Below are 19934 nucleotides of genomic sequence, written 5' to 3'. Positions count from 1 at the left end.
TGGTTTTATACTCTTCCGAATGAGGAGTCATAAGAGTTTGGAACATTTTGCTAGACTGAGTTGCATTTGTACAAGCTATTTCATGACATTTCTTCAGATTTAGGACTTTCAAGTGCAACTATCATTGAGAATTAGACGAATTTAAGATATCGTGTGTGGCATGTTGATCAAGCTCATTTTCCAAATGAGAGTAATGAAGAATATGTTGAGTCCCTTGTTCATGAAGATAATGTTGATCAAGATTCTAAAGAGTGGTAGGTTCTTTCCCATATTACTCCTCCAAACAATGTTGACATTTCTGGCCTTGACAATCTTGGTAGAAGGGACTATGATATTCATTATAATTGGTAGGAAATAATAGTGTCAAATTAAATTGTAGAACTAACTATTCATTTTACAAAATATGGCCAGTCTGCGGGTGTTTTCATTGGTGATTCAATTGGGGAGACAATAGTGTAACCTTCGTATTTATCGGATAAACAATGAGCTTCTTTTGGAATCATTATACACCAATTTATTGATGTTGGAAGTAATGGTCCTTTGAAAATGATTATTCAATTAAATAGCTAGAACTAGCAAGTATTCTCTTATTCACTGTATTTCTCATTCCCTTTTTACTTCTGAAATGGACGGTAGAAGTCTACTCTTATTGCTCGCTCCAACTGGTAGATGTTTTTAATATACATGGAAAAACAATACACTCAACTTTAAAAATTCTGATAAAAGATATGAAGTCGCTAAATGGCCAATCTCTAGCAATGTTTCAAGAAGAAGTGAGGCACATTCAATATGTTTTGATTGATGAAATGAGATTTATAGGTCTAAGGTTGTTTATACAGATAGATTCACATTTACAAGAAGCCTTTCCTAATAACAAGGATTCTCCTTTTGGTGGTAGGTTCATGATTATTGTGGGTGACCTTAGCCATCTACCTTCTGTAAAGGATAAACCTTTGTATGTAGGTAAAACAATAGGTAAAGTGTTGTGGCAAAGCTTTAATATTGTTGTGACTTTGGATAATTTTTTCAAGCAATAAGGAGATGATCATAGACAAGCCTCTTTTCACAATATTTTAACTAATAACATAAATGTAAAACCTTTTCTGCATGATTTGGATCTTCTCATGTCACGTGTTGATAATTGCTTACATCTAGAGGAAAATATTTTATTTGATTCTTTGGTTCACTTGTTTGCAACGAATAATTTGGTCAACCTACACAATTGGAAGATGCTAAAATCATTAAATTATCCAATTGCGAGGTGTGTTGCAGAGCAAACCAAAAGAATAAAAATAGTTGACAATGATGATGATGTGTTGGACCATGAAGTGTTGTTATGTCTTGGAGAGCATGTCATGTTGAGATGTAATTTGTGGGTTGAAGTTGTGTTGGTTAATGATGCACTTGGATATATTGAAGATATCTTCTATATGCCTGCTTTAAAGCTGCTTGAGCTTCCAATGTTCACTACATTTATTTTTTAAAAGTACATAGGTGTCCCATTTGATATAAATTGTCCAAGCATTATGCCCATACCACTTGTTGTTAGAGGGAATTTAAAAATATGCCTTTAAAAATGGCGTGGGCCTTCACTATATATTAACCGCAGGGGATGACTTTGAAATGAGCTAATGTAGATATTGGAGATAAAGAGAGGAAGGGTTTGACATTTACAACCATATCAAGAGTGAAATCATTAGATGGTTTATGGGTTTCACCACCTTTTTCTTTTCAATGTTTTGATCAAATGAAAAACAATGCATATGTCACACTTAGGAAGAAAGAGGTGGAACAACTAAAGTCCATATCATTGTAACATATTTATTTTCTTTAATTATAATACTTTTCAAAAAATATGTTTGCATGCAATGTCAGAAATAAATTACTCGAAAAGAACTTATGTTGAAAACGAAAACAATTATGTGCATTATAGTTTTAATATTAGGCTTCGCTATCAAATAGATATGCAACCGCAGAATAGATAACAATTTTCTTTGACAAAGAAAATAAACTGTAAGATACCCTAAGAAGTGTTTAACAAAATATCCTAATATTCATCTAGAGATAAACATAAATAAAGTTAAGAATTGAGTACCAAGTACATCCATTGAGAAATTAAAGTGATGACATGGAATCAATGTCATTGCTCAATAAGCATTCAACTCTGAGTTTTGGTATTCAAAGAGATTTCAATTCAAAAATTGATTGAAAAATAAAACTCTTTTTTCAAAAATATATTTGCATGTAATACCAAAAATAAATAACTTGAAAAGAACCTATCTCGAAAATGAGAGCAATTTAGTGCACTATAGTTTGAATATTAGGCTTCACTATCAAATATATATGCAATGAGAGGAGATAGGAAATTGCTTTGAGAAATAAAATATGGTGTAGCATTTCCTAAGAAGTGTTTAACAGAGTATCATAATATTTTGCCAGAGATAAACATGAATGATGTTAAGAATTGAGTAGCAGATACATCCATTAAGAAATTAAAGTGATGACAGGAATTCAATCTCATAGCTCAACATGCATTCAACTCTGATTTTTCGTCTTCATAAAGCTTTGACTTCAAAAATACATTGCAAAATACAAGTCTTGAGCTTCATCCAGTTATGGACCCTTATTGCAATGTAAGAGGTCATATAAATACTAATGAAAATAAGAAAATTTTGTTTAATTGTCTTAAATCACAAAATCTGCAAGATTTTCTCTGATAAAAAAAAAGTAAAGCTCTAAAAATTTAATCCTTGTTTAAAGGATTTTCTCCAGAAAAAGTTTCCAAGCCATTCAAACTTCCTCCTCCCCATCAGAGTTTTTATCTTCATGCTGAGCAGATGTTGTGCATTTATCTGGATATACTTAGCCTAATATGAGAACATGTGAGAAATTACTAAGAAGTGGATAGGATGAAAACAATTGATATTGACTTGGCACATTTATATTAATTTCTAAACAACTCTTTATTTGTGTGGTTATGTCTTCTGGAGTTCTTCACATTTACTGTTTTTTGTATCGACGTTTTGAACCATCCTCTGTGGTTCATTATCAGGATTAGATATGTGAAGAAGTCAGAGATTGATGTGTAAGAAATAGAGGATAGGGTTGGGATGGTAATGTAAAGAGCCGATAGGTTTGATAATGGTATGGTTTTAATTAAATTAATTTTGTTATTTAATCTTGTAATGGTATTAACATTAATCTAGTATAAATCATACATAATATTAATCTAGCATCTAAAACTTATGAATTTAGAATATCTTAATAATTATTCATTAATATAGATTTAATATCTCTCAACATTAAAACATTAAATTCTAATAATTATTAAATCAAGGTTTAAAAAAAACATTATTAACATTCAAGTAGTAATTTAATAGTTTAATTATTTTCAATGAGATCTTTAATATCTTATTGGCAACAAAACCAAATTAAATACAACAAATATTTAGTTACTACACAAACCATTAATATTATTAGATCTTAAAAAAAAAGATTAAATAACAAAATTACTTTAATTAAAACCATACCATTATCAAACCTATCGGCTCTTTACATTACCATCCCAACCCTATCCTCTATTTATTACACATCAATCTCTGACTTATTCACATATCTAATCCTGATGATGAACCACAGAGGATGGTTTGAAACGTCAATAAAAAAACAGTAAATGCGATGACTCCGGAAGACATAACCACACAAAATGCAAATCGCAGAAGTCTCAAATCTATTATTTTCAACTCTTTATTTATTTATTTATTTAATTCTAAATTTAGAAATCAATTTGATTTGCTTAAAGGGAAACTACATAAATCTCTGAAAATTTTCTTGAGTCTAGGTTATAAGGCCATCTATGATTTTCTAGTCATCTATAGTGCTATCTTTTAGATGATGTTTCATTGCCCCATATATTGCTTCTTTTAATGGTTTGGATCTTGATAAATAAAATTATTTTGTAAAATTTATTCCCATCTCCCATAATGATAGACAATGTTCAATCATCCTTTTGATGTATTCTTTGATTTCTTTGGCCTCAAACTGTCATTGATTCAAAGAAGAGTACTTTAGTATTTTATTCATTTTAGAGACTTTAGAAATAGTCTAAGGTTGAAGTTGTGTTTCCCATTCAAGAATTGATGTAAATTTTTCTTTAATGTACTTATCTTCTTCGACTAAAGATTCAATTCTCTCTTCAAGATCCAAAGTATCTTGATAAAATCTGCAAATTTTATCCATTTGTTTATAAAACTTAGCCTAGTCTTTCCTCAATATTTGACTAACTTGTATTTCTTGTGCCTTAAAAAATTCAGACTATTTTTTGCTTCATGATTTTGAATTTATTGAGACTTAAGAGTTTCAATTTCTTCCTTCATTGGCCTCGTCATGGTTTCAATGTTGTTGTCAGATTTTGATCCAGACTTAAACAGGAACGCAACAAATTACAGAGATAACCATATACACAAAGATGCAGCGGAAATAATACTTCATTTCATTAATGGAAAATACTGATATATGCTTACAACCAGAAATGGAAATAAACCAGCTAGGGCGATGGTAGCTTATCTTTGAGAAGATATGTGTGGCTACATGCCTCTGAACTGTGTTACAATGAGGCTCGAAGGCCTATTTATTGTTGAGAAACAATGGAAAACCCTTCACATTCAAAAACATAACCCTAGAAGATGAAACGCCAAATTGTGGGCCCCGTTTTTGGGTAAGTTGGTACATCAACTTCCCGAGGTCGCCAATTGGTCGTATTATCTCCGTTTGACGCGCATGATAGCCCGTTGGAAATATCTCTCCGAGGAATACGACGGAAAAGAAGATTTTTAAACAAAAAAATCGCTAGCGGTAGATTTCCCAAAAAATGTCGTTTAGGGCCTCAAAACGGCTCCGGAAGTTTAGGACCCGAAAAACTGCTAAAAATAGTAAACTGTGCTATAATTAAGGAAACTGAAAAAAATGAAAGAAGCACTAGAGGGGATCCAAGTGGAATCAGCGGGTGGCCACCAATATCCACCTGGATCAGATTCTTCCTTCAATATTCTATCTAGTCTTCATGTGCCTTTTGGATTTCCTCGATCTGTGTGGAATGCTTGAGTTCCAATTCATTCAATTCATTTTGAAATTGATTATGTAAGTTTAACATTTCAATGGTGAACCCTCCTACAAGTGTTGCATAATGGTTTTTCCAACTTTCTTCACTCAGAATGCTTTACTTTTTTCTATCTCACTTTCTAGACCTTTTATCTTTTGCGAACTGTTCTTATAGGTTGTGGCAAGTTCACCAACATGGTGTTGATTATAATTAACAAAGGTTTTTAGAGCCTGTAAGTATTCTTCAGTTTTTTTATCAACATTCCCAGTTGCTTTCCAACTGAATTCTGAAATGGTTTCAAAAATGTCAAACTTTCTTTTATTAGTTATTCTTACAAATGACTTAATTTGAGCATTAAAGTAATACTCAATCAAGGATGGAACAATTTCAACCTCAGTCATAGGTTTAAATAAAAAAATAATCAAGAGGAAATTTGGAAGAAATAGGTGTCATCGAAGTGTCATGAGAAGTATGTGGAATAGAAATTTCAGTAGTTTTCTCTTGCTTCTCAACAAACTCTTTTTCTTTGGTAGAGAAATCAGTTAATGATGATTGAGGGGTGCTAATAATTTTCTCATCTTTATTTGAATCAATATGCATATATTTGAATTGCTCATCAATTTTCTTGGACTCTATATTTTCCTGGGTGGTGTCATCTGGAACATGAATAATAATGATACTCTTGGAAGAGGAACTCTACTTTTCTGTTATCTATTCTTTCTCTGGTTTCTGTTGTTTCTGATCTTTGACTTTTGTGATCTTTTGACCCTGTTGGTCTATCTTTCTATCTGACTCTTTTTCTTTAATATTGTTTTCTTTGGATATGCTTGTCTCTGGAGCTGTAAAAGAAACATTAGGAAGATTTGCAACTTGAGACTCTTCTATTTTTTCAGAAGAGGAAACATGGTTTGAAATAATGTGATTGAAATTGTATTTTAGAATCTCAAGAGATTTCATCTATTCAATTCGAATGTTAGTATGAAGACCCTTATGTTTAAGGAATTCCTAATAAATATTTTCTCTAAACTCCTACACCTTAGTTCTATCCTCCCTACTCAACAACTGTCCTCTTTCACAAGCTTGCTCAAGATGATCAACATCAATGAAAATTTCATCAAAAAGAGGCTTCTGGTGTGTGAAGGTTTTGATGTAGCTGACAACCTTATAATGTTCATTAATGATTCCTCTAGGATCATAATCATAAAGGGGAAATGAATAAAACCAAACATGTTGGAATTATTCAACCTCCTTAAACGCATGTCCTTGATCCTTGAGGAAGACTTTTTCAAAGTTGATTGATAAGTTCAATAAGATTTTCTTCTAAAGTTTGCTCATTTTCTGAGCTTGATCATTCAAGGCAGTTTGATTGGATACCTCTCTTAAATAAATCCTCTCTGGAATATATCTAGGAAGAAGATGAGGACCAACTTCACTTCCATAGACTTTGATATATGTGAATAATTCTTCTACAAACCAGTCTCCTATTTCTTCTAGTGCCTCGTTAAGGCCTTGAGTAACCATATGAGGGTTTTTTCCAAACAAAATCTCATGGAAAGGGATAATCACATAATTAAAAATGTCATAGAAATGGAATTTGAAGTTACTTTCCCACAAAATAGGGGCATAACTCTGAATAGGCAATTGCTGATCAACTAGGTAATTCATTTTCATCAAAGGAAACGAAACAAAACAAATTATAATATCCATAATATATGCTGACATGCAAAACATCTGTTCATATCCTAGAGTAGATAAAATGGATAACTTTAGGGCATCTGTTAAATTCTGAGAAAGAATATCAACCCAATTGAAACACTTTGAATCATTGACTAGACTATGTATTAAATCCATCCATTGCAATTTGCAATGCTCAGGGTTTTTCTCTCCATATAACCGGGACAACATTTTGATGATGAACCTAATTGGTCTTTTGAAAATTGCAACATGATATTATTTTGATGACTTAAGTTTGAACCCTTCTCTATATTCTCGTAACCAATCTTTACCAACTTTATCATAATTCATTTCATAGTTCTTAAATATTGTGTTGTTGAAATTATCCAAAAATTGAGCAATTTTTTTTTTTTGGAGGATTAAGCTTATAAATCGCTGAAAGTATTTTCGGTTTCCAAGAGGCTATAAGATTTTTATTGTTGTCTACTATAGTGCGGGTGGAAATATGCATAACCCATGCAATCATGTCATAATAAGGAAAAAATTCGACTCTAGCAACAACTTTGTGCAGTACCATACCTCAAATTTTTTCAAACTGAGTGTTTTTCTTTGTAGTTGAAGTTTCTGAATTTAACAAACTTCTATTCTCAAAGAAATTATAAATTTCTTCCCACTTCATCATACCTTCCATCTGATTTTTGAAGGTGGTGTCAAAAATCAAAGGCAGGTTGAGATTGTAATCTTCTAGTTCTATATTTTCTGTTCCCTTTAGTAATTCCTTAATTTGTTGAATAGCCTTCTTTGATGTGGTAGATTTACCTTTCTTACCCATCTTATGTCTTGAAAAAAAATTAAAAACAATTGAGCTTTCTATAATGAATATCGAATTTACTAATCAAATTCTCTATCAGAGTGCATGTTTACCAGAAATTAAAAGCCTTAGAGTGAATTTGAACTTCTTTTTTTGTATTCACAGAGAAGTTTTAGACAAGCAGTGTAAACAAGGTGTGAAGAACACATTGGAAAATAGAAAGAGGAAAGGAGGAAACTTGTTAAATTTTGTTTAAACCCTCTAGACGAGCAACAATAAATTGGACCATGAAAGGTATTATTTTTTCATCAAAATGACGAGACGTTTCAACTTCTTTCATGCAAAAATCGAGGTGAGGTTGGATGTTCGGAGGTCGAGGAAGGCTTTATTCAAACATAAGCGATTGCAATTTGCGACAATTATAAAAAACAAAAGAAAGCTAGAAGAAAATGATGCTTGGCACACAAACCAAAAAATAAAATATTTTATTCGTAGTCGTAGTGGAAGTTAGTAGGATAGTCGAAATTCGACATGATATTACATATAATTTTGTGGCATTTATTGCGGCATCTACAACTGCTACTACATCTTTGATACTCTTTAACCTCTAGTAGAGTCGAAGGTTGGGCCGTCAACTCAAGCTCTGTAATTTTAAGGTTCAGTTCAAACTGAACCTTAGCCAACTTTGTTCTCACTTCGCAGACTCCGCAGCGAGCTTCCGAATTCTCACATCCACTGGCGCATCTTCAGGAATATCCAGCTCTAGAACAATCCTGCATGCCTCAGCCACCATGGTGCGTGTATCCGGGCCAAAAGAAAAGTGTTTCATATTCGCAGAAGATATTCAACTCTAATGAAAGTTTCATTAACTACAGTTGGCAAAACTTGATATTTTAATTTTAAAAGAACAAATGTTTTATGATTTAGTGGATCAGATGAAAGAAAGAGCTATAGCGGCCAGTGTAAAAATGGCTAATTAACGTGAGTCAAAGAAAACAGAAAGGCATTTCAATACAAATTTCTTTTAATTTTGATTACAGAGTTTTAGAATTTATTAGATAACAACTAACTTCACTCACGTTTATTAAATTCCAAAATAAAACTAATTTCTAATAATTTTTTATTAGTCCAGGTTAAATATTGTATATATGGTTTTTCTTATGGAGTATTTGGAATAGAAGGAATAAATACATTTTTGAAAATTAGTTTCAGGACAGTCACTCAGTTTGTGTGGGCATCTTGGATTATTTCCTGGAAGTGGGACTTTGGACGCCATGCATCCATGCAGAGCCGCAGAATGACATCTATCACACAATTGGACTTTTCCAACCGAATTGGCTTCTTTGATGGTGTGTGCTTTCATGGCAAGGATGGTTGTGGTGTGATCATCATGATGGACCTAAGTACTAATATTAGGTTCTGTTGGTTTGGTGGCACTGGTATTTGTTGGAGAGCCGAAATTCTCGCACTTTAGGGCGCTCTTTGTGAGTTGGTTCGCCATTGAGAAGCTCACACTAGTTGGAGACTTCAAATTGACTATCGATTGGGTGTGGGGTATTTCCTCTTTGTATATCCCCTTATTGCACCATTGGACTCAATAGCGATAGGGTCTTAGTCCCTCATTTAGCCATATTTCTTTCTCTCGTATTTATCAAGAGCAAAATTCGGTGATTGATGGCTTGTCCAACCTCGGAGTTTCCATGCCCTTTGACTATGTTTGCTACAACCTCTAACATCTAAGAGTTTAGTGAGAGATAGAGCATTTTATTTTTGGACTAATCAATTTTCTACTACTCCTCTTGATGACTTGCAATGTTTTTCATGTCTTTCTATTACATATTTTCTATAAATCTTTTGTTGTTTTGTTATGCGAACTACTGTATCACTACTATTGGAGACTGTTGGTTTTTCCACCACTATAGTGAATTACCGTATACAAGACTTATGAACTATGTAGCAACTTTTATTAATAAAAAATTGTTATTTTTTTCCTTTATGACAAAAATATATGGTTTTGTGGATATTTTCTTTAAATACAAAAGTCAATTCGGAAATATTAAGTTTGACGATGGATTTCAAAATTTACACATAAAAAACAAGCCGTTGTCTAATGAAACCAAGATTTACAATTTCAAGAAAAAAAACCCGACCTATGACTGCTGTAACTGCTGCCCCCGATACTGCAACTGCCATGCACTGTCCATGACTGAAGTTTGCCCAAGAACTGACACTTGTAATATCATGCATTTGTTTTATTATAAATCTGATATATTTTTCCATGTTTTCAGCTAAATTTTCCGTACTGCACTCGAATTGGGATAAAGATAAAGTGACATCTTTTATTTGAGCTCCAAAGGATTGGGCTAATTTGAATGACACAGAGCCAATTGAAAGTTAGTAGTCTGTAGTCAGAGAAGCGAGAGGTCGGTGGAGAACGAAATACATGGAGCAGGTCAGGGTGTTCAAAATCAATAAACTGTTTTGACAGGTAACCGAGCAGACAACGAATCAGACATAAGAGAAAAGTAAACCTGCGACAGGGAAGCAGAAATCTACTACGGGTGGGCAGCAATAAACCAATGGTGACCGCTACCCCAAAACCCAGAAAACCCGGTCATTTATTATCAAAGTCGTTTTTTGATTGGGTGGTTTGTTAAGACATTTTTTCATGGAAAATTATGAGTGATATATTAGACATGTTGAAGATGTAGCTTTATCAAGCTTACAAAAAAATTTATGGATAATTTTTTGGCATCAATTTCCGGTGTGAAAGAGGATAGTGGAAAAGGCCTAAAAAAGCTTGGGAAGAAAGGGTGTGTACATTTTGCAGAAAAAGCATTTCATTTTGGAGTGTTATGCATTCAAAGAAAGTTATGGGAATATGTTAGTATAGATTTCTTGTCTTTGTCTTTTTAGTGAGAGATTTGTTAGAAGCAGGAAACTAATAATCTCATAGACTATTTTTAGTTATCATTTCATTTCATTACCAAAATAGAAGAGAAATTCCATCATTTCATTTCATTACCAAAATAAAAAAGAAATTCCATAATAAATGAAAGATTGAAATAAGCAAAGAAAAAAGTTATGAATACCAAAATAATAAAAAAAAAAAGGAAAAAGGAAGATAAGAAGAAAGTTCACTCCTATCAATTGAGGTGGGAAAATTAAAAGATTATAAATGAACAGATTTTACTCGTAATGTTATTATAAAAATTTAAAATTTAAATAGTTAAATTAGAAGATTATAAATGTCAAAAGAGGTTAGTAGACGATTATAGATGCCAAAAGGGGTCCACTCCGGTCAATTGAGGTAGGCAAATTAGAAGATTATAAAGGGAAGAAGAGGTTTTATTAATAATATAATTAAAATTAAAAAGTTAAAATAGTTAAATAGAAGATTATAAACCTCAAAAGAGGTTTCACCCCATAACGATGGTAGGATATTTTTGTTTAATTGTTTTTCGTATTTAGAAGGCTATTGCACAATGCAGTCACGTAAACAAAGGTGATGTTCTCTGATTAACCTATGTCTAAAATATATTATAAAATATATTATATTTATTATTGTAATGTAATATATATAATGTATAACCGTTATAGGATAATTATTACAGCTTTAGATTTATTTTAATATTTTTGTTTAATTATTATGTGGTAAGGTGTGTTTTTATTTTTAAATGAATCTTTCCAATTGTTTTTATGTTTTAATTTTAATTGTCAGATCTATTGTTAGACGATTCAACAATGATTTGCCGTTCAATTGAATTAAAAAAACACTAAATTTTTTTTAATGTAAAATTAATTAATTAAAAATTTATTTAATTCTTGTTTTCGTTAACCTACCGAGCCCATTACCCTACACAGCGTGTCTGTTGTGCACACGCAGATAGCCGTCTTTGCTGCAGAGGAGGGCGGAGGGCGAATACCTTTGCTACAGGAAGATGAAGAGCGTTGTTGAGGGCGGACGAATGCCTTCTTCTTTGTTAGGCCCCTATACTACTAGTGTGGCTCCTTATTGTTATTAGTACAACCCCCTTAGTATATTGTTGTACCCATTTAGTCCCGATATTGTTATTATTGTGCCCCATAGAAGCCCACTATTGTTATTATTGTGCCCTTACATTATTATTGTTATGTCAGCTCTGATTATATTATGACCCTTTAGACTCCTATATATAGAAAGGAGGTCTTGTCATTTGTATCATCCAAGAATTGTTCATTTATGTAATGTAAATGAGGTTTCCCCCTCTAAGAGGTTGAATTCTAAGGCGTTGATCTATCTTTTCTATCTTTTTGTGAGCTGGTTTCATAACATTTGGTATCAGAACTTTGGATTCTAGGGTTTTGCTGTTCCAAATAGGTCATCGTGGAATTTTCGTTATAACTTTTTTTCTGTGACATTTCAGAAGCGAAAAAAAAAAACCCATTTGAGAAGAAATCGCACTGAACCTCGGGTCCGAATTTTGGAGCTTTTCGTGCTATATTTCCGGAGATATGATCTGAGGAATTTGGTCTTTTTGCAGACTCCTGAATTACAGTCCAAACAGGTGACCTGGGAAAATCGTCATAACTTTCTCTCTAAGCATTGGATTGAAATTTCATCAGAAGGTACAGAAAGAGGACACATTGTAGTTTCTTGTGTATATTTTTCAGAGCCAAATGTCGAAACAGTGACATGTGGCACATCGTACAAGTTCGCTATACTAAACTAGTCTATAATCAGGTCACTGTGGGAGATTTGGCATAACTCTTCCTTGGAGAATCCAATTTGGATAAGACTGATGGCATTGGAAAGAGGACGCATAGGACTACTGCAGGTCACAATTTTAGAACTTAAAGATCCAAAAGTATAGAGTTACAGTCGTTTCAATATCGAGCTCCTAAAATCAAGAAAAAGCAAGATGAGGAAGCTTGATGGCAAGGATCCGGTAAATTGGATACTTCTAATGGAGCAATATTTTGATCTACATGGTGTACCACTGTTACAAAAGGTATGTATTGCATCTTCATATTTAGAACCAGATCAATTTTTATGGTATAAAGGGCTTTGTTCTCGTAAACAACTTGTTACGTGGTCAATTTTCATCGAGGAAATGATAGCACATTGAGGATACAAAGAGCAACACCTTCTTTAGAGCAACACCACAACAATTGAAAAGAGTAAAAGGGATTTGTTACATAGTGGAAAGTAAAATTATGGCAACAAGGAAGTCTACCCCTCACAACTATAAAGATGGAAGTGTTGTTTCTCCTAGCCTTCCACAACCTACAAGGGTTATACAACAACAATTGGAAGAAAAAAGAGAAAAAGGGCTTTGTTACAATTGTGATAGCAAATGCACTAAAGGTCATAAGTGTGCTGAGAAGAAATTATTTTACATAGAGTATGAAGAGGAGGAAGAAAAGGGTCAAGAAACATCAAAAGAAGAGGATATATGCCAGGACCCAACCCCAGAGAAAGAAGAAATGAATCAGACCATATCTTGTAAAGCATTGGCAAGAATTACCACTCCCTAAACTCTCAAGATAGAAGGACATATCAAGAAGAAAAAGGTGCAAGAAGTGAAAGATCACATCGAGAAAGAAGAAATGAATCCAACCATATCTTGTAATTCATCGGTCATAATTACCACTCCTCAAACTATCAAGATAGAAGGGCATATCAAGAATAAAAATGTTCAAGAAGTGAAAGATCACATCAAGCATCAAGAAATGAATCAAACCATATCTTGTAAATGATTCGAAGAAATTACCACTCCTCAAACTCTAAAGATAGAAGGACATATCAAGAAGAAAAAGGTTCAAGCAGTGAAAGATCACATTGAGCATCAATAACAAGTTCTCCAACTTTTAAAGGATAACGCCACTTTGGTGAAAAATCGAATGAAACAACAGGTAGATCAACATCGTAGTGAAAAATGTTTTGATGTAGGTGATTGGCTATTTTTAATGCTACATCTCAAGCAAGCTATTTATGAGAAGGAAATGTTGGCAATACTATATGCACTTAAGAAATGACGACCTTACCGAATGGGAAGACACTTCAAGGTAAAAATGGATCATGATAGTCTTAAATACTTTTTAGAACAACTATTATCTTTAGAAGAACAAAAAAAATAGGTCAAAAATATGTTGGGTTATGACTTTGAAATCATCTATAGAAAAGGGAAGCAAAATTTTGTTGTAGATGCACTCTCAAGAAAGGATGGGGATGTGGAAGCATTGTTTTGTGTTATTTCTATTCTCCAATCAGATTGGATAAACGAAGCAAGGGATGAATGGAATAAGGATGAAGAAGTATGGCCACTCATTCAAAAGTTGCAGAATATTCCAATTCTAACAATATTTCCAGAACTTGAAGAGGAAGGAAAAATCAAATGGGAACTTGGATTAGTCACAGAAACAAGAACCCGACAACTACGAAATCGATCAATTTCAGAGTATCTCATCAAGTGGAAGAACTTACCCGCCGAATATTCCACATGGGAGGACAAGAATTTCATACATAAGCATCAGGAACTACTCAAGTGTTGAGTGTAGAAATTTTGAATAATAAACACTTATTCAAGAGAGATTATCCTGATCATGCACTATTGCGGAATACATGCACAATACATAAGCTCCTCTACGTTGATCATCAATTTAGCAGCATCAAAAACAATGAAACATCAATCGCATGCACATATTAACACAGTATGTAACCCGGGGAAAGCTTACAACTGAAAACCCCACACTATCTGTATATTAATGATTGAGAACATGTAACAATACATAGTACAATACTCCTCTCAAGTATCTAGCACTATCTCCACCTGTTACACACAAAACTAGCTTAGATACGAACAAGTCGCAGGTTCAAATCTCCTCCGCTGCTTTGCCTGCCTCTATTGCACAATACCTGCTGAGAATCACTCACACTGGAAATCACGTGAGCACAGGCTATATCACTGGGCATATACTGGGAAATTATTATGGGCATACTCAATACATTGCTTGTGCAAGATCTCATGCACAACTATAGTCACAACTGATAGCAATCTCAACCTCTAACACCTGTCTCCATTGAACTGTACATGCACTGAGTTAACTGATGTATTCTTCAGTTGCATTATGAGTTAATAATTAGTGAATTAATTTAATCAATTAATTCACATCACTCATTACTAGTCTATTTGCAGTTAGACTAATTATAACTAGTTTAACAAAGTCAAACTGAACACAACTCCATCAACTCCACATCCAACTCCACAGAACGCACATGCATGAGTTCTAACTGATGTCCTGCATGCAATAGCTCAACTGACTCATAAGAAAAGCGTATTTCCTTCTGACAGCTGCATGTGCCATATATGTAGCTCAAACTAAAGTGCTCCAAGAGGATAAGATAATGTTTATAGTCTAAATATTATTATGAGATAATAATATTTGACTTTTCTATTTTTAGCCTGGCAGTCTAAAAATAGACTTTGATCACTCCGCTGTGAACTAGAAATAGAAGTCCATATATTTTTCCCAACATGACCAGTCATCCATAAACAATATCCTGCAACTCATATACCATGATCCATATGTCTAAAAATAGACATAGTCTAAAAATAGACTTTGCGCCATAATTTGCCTGCGGGCCCACTTAGCGAAGGCGACTTCTTTCCACTAAGCTCCACCATCTTGTTGCATTCTCAACACTCCCTCTCAACAAGATATGGATTATCAGCAACCCCTATCTTGCGTCGATGGTATTCGAATTTTCTCCTGGTGAGCGCCTTCGTCAAGATATCAACATCCTGATCCTCCGTTGGAATGTATGAAAGTAACATGATTCTCCGCTGCACACAATCTCTGATATGATGGTACCTGATGTCAATGTGCTTAGATCTATCATGAAATATAGGATTATTCGAGAGTTTAATGCAACTTTGGTTATCACAGTAAATCACAGTAGGCTCCAAGTAAGAACCAAACAAACCGACCAGGATCTTCCTCATCCATATAGCCTCGCATGCAGCCAAACTTGCTGCCATATACTCGGCCTCTGCTGAACTGAGTGCCACGAATCTCTGCTTCCTGCTGTACCAAAAAACTGTTGTCGACCTGATATTGAAGACCCCTCCTGATGTGCTCTTTCTGTCCGTTGGGCTCCCTGCTCAATCTCACCCGTGAAGCCACATAGCTTCACCTCATCCTCCTGTCTGTACCACAAACCATATTCCGATGTGCCTCTCAAATAATGCAATACATTCTTGCCTGCCTTCCAGAAGAGCTTGGTTGGCTTAACCATAGCTTGTGAAAGCTGGTTAACAACATAGCATATATCGGGTCGTGTATTGACCAGATACATAAGCGACCCCACCAACTGTTGATAAACAGTGGCATCCACTTCTTCTGCCGAAGTGGCATCCTCCTTCCTCCAACCTCCAGGAAGAGGAGTATCAACAGGCTTGCAGCCATGCATGTTGAACTTCTCCAGTATCTCCCGAGCATACTTACCCTGAGAAACAAATAGTCCATCACTGTGCTGCCAGATTTCCAATCCCAGGAAATAATGAAGGAGGTCCAAGTCCTTCATCTCAAACTCCTTAGCAAGATCATCCTTGCATGAAAGTATCAACAACTCATCACCCGTTAGAATCAAATCATCTACATAAAGTACAATGATAAGCAACTTACCCTCCACCACAATCTGGTATAGGTTAGGATCCGCCTCACTCTTGGAGAATCCAAGTCCGATGAAATAACTGTCTATCCATGTGTACCAAGCACGTGGTGCTTGTTTCAACCCATACAACGCTCTCTTGAGCTTGCACACATGTGACTCGCTTCTGAAGACCTCAAAACCTTTGGGCTGCTCAATGTACACCTCCTCCCCAATGACTCTGTTGAGGAACGCAATCTTCACATCCATCTGATGAATGTGCCATCCCATCTGCGCTGAGAGAGCAAGAATCGTCTGTATGGAAGAATACCTTGCGACAGGTGCAAAGGTCTCCTCATAATCGATCCCCTCTATCTGTGAAAAGCCTCGGGCAACAGATCTTGCCTTGTACTTCTCCACACTCCCGTCAGCTGCCTGCTTAACTTTGTAGATTCATCTCGAACCCACCACTGATTTCCCTTTCGATCTAGGAACAATATCCCATGCACTGTTTCTGACAATCGAATCATACTCTTCCACCATGGCGTCTACCCATGCGGGATCCTCCACAGCTTCCTCGAAATAGTATGGCTCAGTCACAACACATTTTCTCATAAGAGCCATGTATCCAGTGTACCGATCAGGTGACTGTCTCTGCCTGCATTGGGCTGTAGGTGGTCCTACAACTTTCTCTGCATCTTGAGCCAGTCACTCAACTTCTGTCAAGCGCTTTCGCCCTCTGATGGTTGGCGCTGCATGAGTGGTCTCTTCCACTCCATGAACCTCGTCCTGTGGCTGACCCACGTCCTGAAGCTCATCCTTAGGAACTAATAGCTCCTCATCTGCATGCAAGTGTAGCTCCCTCTCAAGTGAACACTTCATGGCTTTCTCCTCCTGAAATTTTATATCCCGTCGCACAACAGTCTTAACAATGTCTGGCAAATACACACGATAGTTGTGGGGCGTATTAGTGTACCCCACAAATATCCCAACCTCTGTAGTCGGCTCCAAATTCTTCCTGGCATCCTTCGTCACATGCATGTAAAAGTTAGCACCAAAAATCCTCAAATGAGAAAGATCAGGCTTCTTACCAGAATAAGCCTCCTCGGGTGTACTCATGCCAAGTATCTTATGAGGACAACGGTTCTGCACATATACTGCAGTATTGCATGCTTCCACCCACAAGTGAAGGGGTAGGCCCTGATCATGCAACATCGCCCGTGCAGAACCCATGATCGTTCTATTCTTCTACTCAGCAACCCCGTTCTGTTGTGGGTTATGGGGAGCTATGAGCTCTCTTCGAATCCCTTCTGCTTTGCAAAAGTCCTTGAACTCGCCAGAGATGTATTCACCACCATTCTCACTCCTAAGAGCCTTCACCTTCTTCCCCGACTCCTTCTCGACCAGTTCTTTGAACTCACAGAACTTTGAGTATGTCTCGCTCTTCTTCTACATGAAGAAGATCTAGCACTTACGAGAGAAATCATCAACAAAGATCACATAATACCTGTGTTTTGCTGTCGAAGCTACTGAGAAAGGTCCACACACATTTGTGTGAATTCTCTCAAGGATCGTCATGGCGCGACTATCCTTCTTGTGAAAGGTGGCTTTCACAAACTTTCCCAAAGTACACCCCTTGCACTGATCTGACACCGCAAGAGTGCCTTTAGGAAGCCTTGTAGTGATCTGCTGCAGTATCTTCAAGGCTCCATGGTGAAGGTGACCCAATCTCCTGTGCCATAGCTCGCCATCATCCTGGCTCACCAATCCTTCTGCCTTGCATGCCATTGCTGCGCATCCATCTACATGAAACTAATAAAGGTTCCTCACTCGAACCCTTATTTTTCGGGTTTCTCCAGTTGTCTTGCTGCGCAGGAAAGCCTTTCCCTTGCTGAAAACAACACCATATCCCTTGTCTTCTAACATCACCACAGAGATAAGATTCTTCTTCAATCCTCGAACATGCATCACTTCCTTCAATACGAAGGGTTTACCAGACTCCCTCTCAAAGGAAATGGTACCGATATCGGTCGCACTGTATCTACCATCATTGCCCATCTCGATGTGCACTCCAAGATCTTTGTCCTCCAGTCTATAAGAAAACAAATCTCGATCTCCTGTCATGTGAAAAGATGCACCACTGTCCAAGAACCACACCGATCCCATCACACTTGAAACCAAGCATGCGATCAATGAAAAATCAAGCTCAAACTGTGAGGCTAGAGCCTCTCCTGCTGCAGATCCAGCAACTTGCTTGTTCTTCTTCTTCTGCGGATAATTAGTGGCATAGTGTCCGTGCTGGTGACAATGAAAACACTTCACCTTGGACATGTCATACTTCTTGCCTTTCGCACCAGAATGAGAAGCTTTCTTGCTCTTCCCCTTCTTTGCTTTGGCAGCCAAAGCGCAATTTTCTTCATCAGTTCCCTTTGATGAAGATTCGTCCCTGGTATTCTGCCTGATCTCCTCCTGCACAAGATCTGACCAAAGTCTTTCCCATCCTGGAAATTTCTCCTGACCATTGACAGAGTCCTGATAGGAATGCCAACTCTTTGGAAGACCAAGGAGAGCCAAGCTCACCAAGTCCTCATCATCGACAGTCACCCCCACACTTCCCAGCTCATCTCTGCACTGAGTGAACTTCGTGAGATACTTGGGCATACTGTCTCCCTTCTCACATTTGATGTTTCTGAGTTTATCCTTGAGCACCAGCTTCCTATGATCGCTCTTGCTTTGGAATAGATCTGTCAACGCTTTCCACATAAAGTATGGAGAAGCCTTACCATGCAGGCTGGACACAATGTGATCCTTCACGCCCTCCAACAGAATCATTTGACACTTTGTTGTCTTCTTTTGCCAAGCATCAACCTGCGCAACATCAGTAGGCTTTGGGACATCAGCCTCTATGAAATCCTTCAGCCCATTATCATCCAACACTGCCTCCATCTTGTCCTTCCATGAAATATAGTTTGAGCTGCCCTCAAGAGCATACTCCAATCGCAATCCGTTGAAAGACATTGCCACGTTGATACCAAGAAAACACTGCTGCAAATTCAAATTCCACCAGCTCCAAACTCAACTACCTCCGTTCTAGAATTCGTGAGAACAAAGTATTTCTCATACAGAGATTGACTGTATGGGCTTTTATCGAATATCTCACCTTCCAAAAGAAGGATGAATCCAGAGGCTACCTGGCCCAATTACAGATTCTGCCTAAAGAAATAAGATGTAAACACTTTCTGAATAATAGATCTGATGATCAACAGCTCTGATACCATGTAGAAATTTTTGAATAATAAACACTTATTCAACAGATATTATCCTGATCATGCACTATTGTGGAATACATGCACAATACATAAGCTCTTCTATGTTGATAATCAATTTAGCAGCATCAAAAACAATGAAACATCAATCGCATGCACACATTAACACAGTATGTAACCTGGGGAAAGCTTACAGCTAAAAACATCACACTATCTACATATTAATGATTGAGAACATGTAACAATACATAGTACAATACTCCTCTCAAGTATCCAGCACTATCTCCACCTGTTACACACAAAACTAGCTTAGATCTGAACAAGTCACAGGTTCAAATCTCCTCCTCTGCTTTGCCTGCCTCTATTGCACAATACCTGCTGAGAACCACTCACACTAGAAGTCATGTGAGCACAGGCTATATCACTGGGCATATACTGGGCAATTATCAT

This window comes from Pinus tabuliformis, chromosome X (genome assembly GCF_031772625.1).
Source record: "Pinus tabuliformis cultivar Carrire ecotype Pingquan chromosome X, CPIR1, whole genome shotgun sequence".
NCBI classification, from domain to species: Eukaryota; Viridiplantae; Streptophyta; class Pinopsida; order Pinales; family Pinaceae; genus Pinus; species Pinus tabuliformis.
This window is presented reverse-complemented; position numbering follows the sequence as displayed.